This window comes from Capricornis sumatraensis, chromosome X, assembly GCF_032405125.1.
Source record: "Capricornis sumatraensis isolate serow.1 chromosome X, serow.2, whole genome shotgun sequence".
In the NCBI taxonomy this organism is placed as follows: Eukaryota; Metazoa; Chordata; class Mammalia; order Artiodactyla; family Bovidae; genus Capricornis; species Capricornis sumatraensis.
In genome coordinates this window covers 82,921,723-82,930,040 of record NC_091092.1, presented here as the reverse complement: position 1 = coordinate 82,930,040, position 8,318 = coordinate 82,921,723, and the positions used below count along the sequence as shown (strand labels likewise).

Here is an 8,318-nt window from a genome sequence, read left to right as displayed (position 1 = left end):
AAATTCAAGAATCTTTTAATACATTTAACATGAGCCTAGAAGAAAGAAAGAATAAACAGTGATGAACAACACAAATACTGAGATTAAAAATATTTTAGAAGAAATCAGTAGCAAGAAAACTGAAGCAGAAGAATGGATAAGTGAGTTCGAATATAGAATGGTGGAAATCACTGCTGAATATCAGAATAAGAAAAAAAAAGAAAAGAACTGAGGACAGTCTTAGAGAACTCTGAGACAATATTAAACACACAAATGTTTGAATTATAGGGGTCCCAGAAAGAGGAGAAATGCTTTGAGAAGTTATTAGAAGGGATCATATTCAAATGATCCTATTATGGGAAAGAAAATAGTCAATCAAGCCCAAAAAGTGAAAACAGACTTAACAGGATAAACCGTAGGAAAAACACATTGAGACACATATTAATCAAACTAACAAGAATGAAACACAGAGAAAAATATCAAAAGAAGCAAGGGAAAAGGAGAAAGTAACATACAAAGTAATCATAAGGTAAATAGCTGATTTTTCAGCAGACATTCTACTGTCCAGAAGAGAATGGAAGAATAAATTTAAAGTAATGAAAAGGAAAAAAAAAAAACTGCAACTAAGGTTATTTTACCCAGCAAGGGTCTCATTCAGAATGAATGGAGAAATAAAAAAGCTTTAAAGACAAGCAAAAGTTAAAAAAAAATTCACCACCATCAGATTAGTAGTACAACAAATGCTAAAAGGATTTTACTAGATAGGACACACAAGATAATTAAAAAGACCTACAAAAACAACCCCCCCAAATTAAAATGCCAATAGAAACATGTGTGTGTGTGTGTGTGTGTGTGTGTGTGTGTGTGTATAAATGATTACTTTAGATGTAAATGGATTGAATACTCCAAACAATAGGTATAGACTGGCTGAATGGATACAAAAACAAGATACATGTGTATGTTGTCTACAAAAGACCCATTTCAAAACTAGAGACACATCAGACTGAAAGTGAGGGGATGTATAAGATATCCCATGCAAATGGAAACAAAAAGAAAGCCAGAAAAATAATTATCATATCAGACAAAGAGACTTTGAAATACATAATATTACAAGAGGCAACGAAGAGCACTATGTAATGATCGAAGATTCAATTTGAAGAAGGCAATGGCACCCCACTCCAGTACTCTTGCCTGGAAAATCCCATGGATGGAGGAGTCTGGTAGGCTGCAGTCCATGGGGTCGCTGAGAGTTGGACACGACTCAGTGACTTCACTTTCATGCACTGGAGAAGGAAACGGCAACCCACTCCAGTGTTCTTGCCTGGAGAATCCCAGGGATGGCGGAGCCTGGTGGGTTGCCGTCTATGGGGCTGCACAGAGCCGGACACGACTGAAGCGACTTAGCAGCAAGATTCAATTCAACAATATATAACAAATGTAAATATTTATGTACCCAACATAGGAGCACCTCAATATATACGGAAAATGTTCAGTTTAGTTCAGTTCAGTCACTCAGTTGTGTCCGACTCTTTGTGATCCTGTGAATCACAGCACACCAGGCCTCCCTGTCCATCACATCTTGCGGAGTTCACTCGAACTCACGTCCATTGAGTCGGTGATGCCATCAAGCCATCTCATCCTCTGTCATCCCCTTCTCCTCCTACCCCCAATCCCTCCCAACATCAGAGTCTTTTCCAATGAGTCAGTTCTTGGTATGAGATGGCCAAAGTACTGGAGTTTCAGCTTTAGCATCCTTCCTTCCAAAGAACACCCAGGACTGATCTCCTTTCGAATGGACTGGTTGAATCTCCTTGCAGTCCAAAGGACTCTCAAGAGTCTTCTCCAACACCACAGTTCAAAAGCATCCATTCTTTGGCACTCAGCTTTCTTCACAGTCCAACTCTCACATGCATACATGACCACTGGAAAAACCAAAGCCTTGACTAGATGGACCTTTGTTGCGAAAGTAATGTCTCTGCTTTTCACTATGCTATCTAGGTTAATCAAAACTTTCCTTCCAAGGAGTGAGCGTCTTTTAATTTCATGGCTGCAGTCACCATCTGCAGTGTTTTTGGAGCCCCAAAGAATAGAGTCTGACACTGTTTCCACTGTTTTCCCATCTATTTCCCATGAAGTGATGGGACCGGATGCCATGATCTTTGTTTTCTGAATGTTGAGCTTACTTTTTCACTCTCCTCTTTCATATTCATCAAGCGGCTTTTTAGTTCCTCTTCACTTTCTGCCATAAGGGTGGTATCATCTGCATATCTGAGGTTATTGATATTTCTCCCTGCAATCTTGATTCCAGCTTGTGCTTCTTCCAGCCAGGCGTTTCTCATGATGTACTCTGCATATAAATTAAATGAGCAGGGTGACAAAATACAGCATTGACTTCTCCCATTTGGGACCAGTCTATTGTTCCATGTCCAGTTCTAACTGTTGCTTCCTGACCTGCATATAGGTTTCTCCAGAGGCAGGTCAGGTGGTCTGGTATCCCATCTCTTTCAGAATTTTCCACGGTTTATTGTGATCCACACAGTCAATGGCTTTGGCATAGTCAATAAAGTAGAAATCAATGTTTTTCTGGAACTCTCTTGCTTTTTCCATGATCCAGCGGATGTTGGCAATTTGAGCTCTGGTTCCTTTGCCATTTCTAAAACCAGCTTGAACATCAGGAAGTTCACGATTCATGTATTGCTGAAGCCTGGCTTGGAGAATTTTGAGCATTACTTTACTAGCGTGTGAGATGAGTGCAATTGTGTGGTAGTCTGAGCATTCTTTGGCATTGCCTTTCTTTGGGATTAGAATGAAAACTGACTTTTCCAGTCCTGTGGCCACTGCTGAGTTTTCCCAATTTGTTGGCATATCAAGTGCAACGCTTTCATAGCATCATCTTTTAGGATTTGAAATAGCTCAACTGGAATTCCATCCCCTCCACTAGCTTTGTTCGTAGTGATGCTTTCTAAGGCGAACTTGACTTCACATTCCAGGATGCCTGGCTCTAGGTGAGTGATCATACCATCATGATTATCTTGGCTGTCAAGATCTCTTTTGTACAGTTCTTCTGTGTATCCTTGCCACCTCTTCTTAATATCTTCTGCTTCTGTTATATCCATACCATTTCTGTCCTTTATTGAGCCCATCTTTGCATGAAATGTTCCCTTGGTTACTCTAATTTTCTTGAAGAGATCTCTAGTCTTTCCCATTCTGATGTTTTCCTCTATATTTTTGCAATGATCACTGAGGAAGGCTTTCTTATCTCTCCTTGCTATTCTTTGGAACTCTGCATTCAGATGCTTATATCTTTCCTTTTCTCCTTTGCTTTTCACTTCTCTTCTTTTCATAGCTATTTTCAATGCCTCCCCAGACAGCCATGTTAACAGATGTTAAAGGGGAAATCAACAGGAGCACAACAACAGTAGAGGTCTTAAACACCCCCACTTACATCAATGGACAGATCATGAAGACAGAAAATCAATAAGGAAACACAAGCCTTAAATTACACATTTGACCAGATAGATTTCATTGTTAACTACAGCACATTCCATCCAAAAGCAGCAGAATGCACTTTTTTCTCAAGTGTACATAGAAGAGTCCCCTGGATATATCACATCTTGGATCATAAATCAAGCCTGGGCAGATTTAAGAAAATTTAAATCATATCAAATATCTTTTCTGGCCAAAATGTTATATGAACTAAAAGAATAAAAACTGTAAAAAATAAAAACTGTAAAAAACACATGGAGGCTAAACAATATTTTTCTAAATAACCAAGAGTTCACTGAAGAAGGAAATTAAGAATTATATAGAAACAAATGAACATGAAAGCATGATCATCCAAAACGTACAGGATGCAGCAAAAGCAGTGATAAAGGAAAAATTTATAGCAATACTAGTCTACCTCAAGAAATGAGGAATCCATCAAACAAACAACATAAACTTATACTTAAAGCATCTAGTAATAGGACAAGAATCCCAAAATTAGTAGAAGGAAAGGAATCATGAAGAGCAGAGCAGAAATAAATGAAAACAAATTTGAAAAGAAAAAAAAAAAGCAATAGCAATGATCAATAACGCTAAAAGCTGGTTAAGAAGATAAACAAAATTGACAAACCATCAGCCAGATTCATTAAGAGAAAAGGCAAAGTAGTCAAATCAATAAAATTAAAAATGAAAAAGAAGTTACAACGGACAACAGAAATAAAAAGATCATAAGAGACTTCTACGAACAACTATATGCCAATAAAATGGAGAACCTGGTAGAAATAGACAAATTCTTAGAAAAGTATAACCTTCTAAGAGTGAACTATAAAGAAATAGAAATTATGAAAAGACCAATGAAAATCACTGAAATAAAAATTGCGATCAAAACAATCCCCAAAAGCGAATGACCAGGTTCAGATGCCTTCACAGGTGAGTTCTATCGAATGTCTAGGGAAGACATAACACCAATTCTTCTCAAACTCTTACAAAGAATTGCAGGGGGAGGAACACTCCCAAACTCATTCTATGAGGCCACGAACTTCCTGATACAAAAATCAGAAAAAGATATCACAGTAAAATAAAGTTACAGGCCAATATCAATCATGAACACAGGTGCCAAAATCTTCAACCAAACACTAGCAAACTGAATCCAATAACACTTTAAAAGGTTCCTATGTGATGATCAAGTGGGATTTATCCAAGGGCTGCAAAAATTCTTCAATATATGCAAATTAATTATTGTGATACACTATATTATCAAATTGAAAGATCAAATCTTATGGTTATCTCAACAGATGCAGAAAACTTCTGACAATATTTGGCATCCATTTATGATAAAAATGCTTTAGAAAATGGGCATAGAAGAAACTTACCTCAACATAATACAGGCAATATCTGACAAACCTACAGCAAACATCCTCAATGGTGAAAAACTGAAAGCAAAATTTCCTCTACCATCAGGAAAAATGTCAAGGGTGCCCACTCTCACCATTATTATTCAACATAGTTTTGAAACTCTTAGCCATGGCAATCAGGGAAGAAAAAAGAAATAAAGGAAATTTCTGGCTAGAAAATATAAGTAAGACTCTCACTGTTTGCAGAAGACAGGATACTATACATAGAAAACTAGAGATATAACAAGAAAATTACTAGATCTAATCAATTAATTTAGTGTAGTTGCAGGATACCAAATGATTACACATAAATCCTTTGTATTCCTATACATTAGCAAGGAAAAATCAGACAGAAAAATATAATTTAAAAAATCTCATTTGCCATTGCAACAAAAATAATAAAATACTTAGGAATAAACCTATCTAAAGTTTAACCTACCTACAAACAAAAATAAACTCACCTACAAAAGACCTGCATTCATAAAACTATAAGAAACTGATGAAAGAAATCAAAGACAGTGCAAAGAGATGGTGAGCTATATCATGTTCTTGGATTGAAAGAATCAATATTGTGAAAATTAGTGGAAAACAGAACACTCTTTTAACAAAATTCAAAGCAAGATCCCTCTTGACACAGCTTCAAGAGTAACAAAAATTTAAAAAAGAAAAACAACTGAGACCTAGTGAAACTTAAGATCTTCTTTACAGCAAAGGAAACTATAAACAAGATTGAACTAAAATCCTCAGAATAGGAGAAAATAACTGCAAATCAAACAACTGAAAGGATTGATCTCCAATATATGCATGCAACTCATGAAGCTCAATATCAGGAAAACAAACAACTCAGTCAATAAATGGGTGGGAGACTTAAACAGGCATTTCTCCAAGAAATACAGATGGTCAATAAACACATGAAAAGATGCTCACATTGTTCATTATTAAAGAAATGCAGATGAAAGTTACAATAATGTATCACTTCACATTAGTCAGAATGGCCATAACTCAAAAATTTACAAGCAATAAATGCTAGAGAGGATGTGGCAAAAAGGGGACCCTCTTGCACTGTCGGTAGGGATGTATACTGATACAGCTACTATGGAGAATAGTATGGAGATTCCTTAAAAACTAGGAATAAAGATACCACATGACCTAGCAATCCCACTACCGGGTATATACCCTGAGAAAACCACAATACTAAAAGACACATGTACCCCAATTGTGTTCCACATGTGTACCCCAACTTGTTCATTAAAGCACTATTTAGAAAGATGAATGTATAAAGAAGTGGTGGTACATATATACAATAGAATATTACTCAGCCATGAAATGGAAAAGATGTGAGTTAGCTGAACTGAGGTGGATGAACCTGCAGCCTGTTATACAGAGTGAAGTAAGTCAGAAAGAGAAAAACGTATATTAAAGCATATATATGCTAGAAAAAAAAATGGTGTGATGAACCTATTTGCAGGGCAGAAATAGAGACACCGACATAGAGAAAAGACGTGTGGACACAGCTGAGAAGGAGAAGTTGGGACAAATTGAGAGAGCTACATTGAAAGATATATATTGCCATATGTAAAATATATAGCTAGTGGGAAGTTGCTATATAACACAGAGAGCTCAACTGGGTGTTCTGTGACAACCTAGAGGGCTGGGATAGGGTGGTGAGTAGAAGGGAGTTTCAAGAGGGAGGGGACATAAGTACATTTATGGCTGATTCATTTTTTTGTATGGCAGAAACTAGCCCAACATTTTAAAGCAATTTACTGACAATTAAAAATTAATTTTTGAAAATAATTTAAGAAACCAATTATCTTTTTATATAAAACAGCACTCACATAACTATGAATAGAAGGGAACTTCCTCAACCTGATAAGAGGAATCTCCAAGGAACACAGTTAACATCAAACTTAGTATAGAAAGACAATGTTTTCCACTTAAAATCAGAAACAAGACAAGCATGTCTGCTTTCACCACTTTTTTGCAACATAAAACTATAGGTTCTAGTCAGGACAGCTGGTTCAGATGAGGAAATATTAATAATAGATAATCAGCTGCTTGATCTGCAGATTTGCAGGAGGCCAAAGCCAGGATCTCATTGTAACCATGTTTTGCAATCTGTATGAAAATGATGTCACTAACTGGAGTCCTCAGGGCAGGATTCATCAAGTTGAATATGCAATGGAGCTGTCAAACAAGGTTCAGCTACGTTTTTTTTTTTTTTTTTTCAATCTGAAATTAAAAAAAAAAAAAACCTCATTCAGTGTTGGTTGCATTGAAAAGAGCACAAGCAGAACTTGCAGCTCATCAGAAAAAAATGTTCCTTGTTGATAACAGTATTGCTATTTCAGTTGCAGCATTTACTGCTGATGCCAAATGTTATGTAATTTTATGTGCCATATGCCAGAGGTGTTTGGATTCTAGATTTGTATTTGACAGACCTCTTCCTGTGTCTTGTCTTGTATATCTAATTGGAAGCAAAACCCAGATACCAATACAGTGATATGGCTGGAGACCATATGATGTTGGACTGCTCATTGTTGATTATGATACAGGCCCTCACATTTTCCAAATTTGTCCATCTGCTAACTATTTTGACTGCAGGGTTATGTCCACTGGAGCCCATTCTCAAACAGCTTGTATTTACTTGGAGAGATATATGTCAAACTTTTTGGAGTGCAATTTGAATGAACTGGGTAAACATGGTCTGGATGTCTTCTGAGAGACACTGCCTACAGAACAGGATCTAACTACAAATAATGTTTTCAATGGAATTGTCGGTAAAGACTTGGAATTTCTACCATGTGATGATGATGATGTGTCTCCACTCATGGAAGATCTTGAAGAAAGACTGCAGAGAAAGACACAGCCTACTCAACCTGCTGATGAACCTACAGAAAAGGCTGATGAACCAATGGAACATTAAATAATAAATCAGTCTATATATGTATTAGACTAACTAAACATTTAGAAAATGAAGATCATGGCATCTGGTCCCATCACTTTATGGCAAATAGATGGGGAAACAACAGAAACAGTGACAAACTTTATTTTCTTGGGCTCCAAAATCACTGCAGATACTGACTGCAACCATGAAATTAAAAGATGCTTTCTCCTTGGAACAAAAACTATGACCAACCTAGACAGCATATTAAAAAACAGAGACATTACTTGCCAACAAAGGTTCATGTAGTCAAAGCTATGGTTTTTCCAGTAGTCATGTATAGATGTGAGAGTTGAACCATAAAGAAAGCTGAGAGCTGTAAAATTGATGCTTTTGAACTGAGGTGTTGGAGAAGACTCTTGAAACTGTGAACTGAACTGAAGTGATATATGTATTATCATACATGTAAGATAGCAGGAGCATATACTGATGAGGATATTCTATACTTTGAACCAAAAGATGCAGAATGGTGGAAAGGAATGTTATGTTTTAGGAATCAGTTCAGATGTGAGTTTTTC

At 36.6% G+C, this 8,318-nt stretch overlaps 1 pseudogene; it reads left to right on the top strand.

Annotated features, from left to right (window-relative positions):
* Positions 1-6,962: 6,962 nt before the first annotated feature.
* LOC138071381 (proteasome subunit alpha type-1-like) lies at positions 6,963-7,782 on the top strand (annotated as a pseudogene).
* Positions 7,783-8,318: the final 536 nt, after the last annotated feature.